Raw genomic sequence first — 957 nt, 5'->3', positions numbered from 1 at the left:
GAACAAGTCTTGCAAGTGGTCCTTTGAGGAGATCCAGAGAATTACCAGTGCATTTTTGGAGTGACACCAGTGTGGATTTAACTACAGTATCTTCTGGGGCAATGAGAAAAGGGGACTTTCCAGTGTGTATTCTTATAGTCTAGAGTATGTATGTGCTTTCCAGGTATACACCTGTGTACATATATTCCCACATTCTCAAGCTGGCAACAGGACATTTTTATTCTTCTTAGGGAAAACACGGACCAGGAAGGTCTACAAAGCCCTTAACAGCTATGAAACCCACACCTGGGTATGGATCACGCTCCCAAGCCACTGGGCCAGTGACTAACCCTAAATGAGCCGGCAGCGGGGCTGGGAGGGACCCGCAGCTCTGCAGCCTCCAGCCGAGCGGGAAACGACCGCACACCGGGAACCTGTGCCGGAACTTCTGCGGGAAAGGGGCTGGGCAGGAGGGGCTGGGGCTGGATCAGGGGCAGGGGCTGGGATAGGGGTTGGGGCAGGGGGTGGGATGGGGGTTGGGAAAGGGGCTGGATCAGAGGCAGGCGTTGGGATAGGAGTTGGGGCAAGGGCTGGAACTGGGATAGGGGTTGGAGCTGGGGGTGGATCAGGGGCTGGGGCTGGGCAGGGGTTGGGGCAGGAGCTGGGATAGGGGTTGGGGCAAGGGGTTGGATCAGGGGTTGCGGCAGGGGCTGGAGGTGAGACAGGGGCTGGGGTTGGGACAGGGGCAGGGACTAGAGCTGGGACAGGGTTTGGGGCAGGGATAGGGGTTGGGGCAGGGACAGGAGTTGGGGCAGGAGCTGGAAAAGGGGCTGGGACAGGAGTTGAGGCAGGGGCTGGGGTTGGGACAGGGACTGGGACAGGGGCAGGGACTAGAGCTGGGACAGGGGTTGGGGCAGGGATAGGGGTTGGGGCAGGGGCTGGCGCTGTCGCTGGGGCTGGGGGCGGTGCGGGGGCGGT

The sequence above is a fragment of the Zonotrichia albicollis genome, chromosome 2 (genome assembly GCF_047830755.1).
Source record: "Zonotrichia albicollis isolate bZonAlb1 chromosome 2, bZonAlb1.hap1, whole genome shotgun sequence".
Taxonomy (NCBI): domain Eukaryota; kingdom Metazoa; phylum Chordata; class Aves; order Passeriformes; family Passerellidae; genus Zonotrichia; species Zonotrichia albicollis.
The sequence above is the reverse complement of the archived record's forward strand: the minus strand, read 5'-3'. Positions refer to the sequence as shown.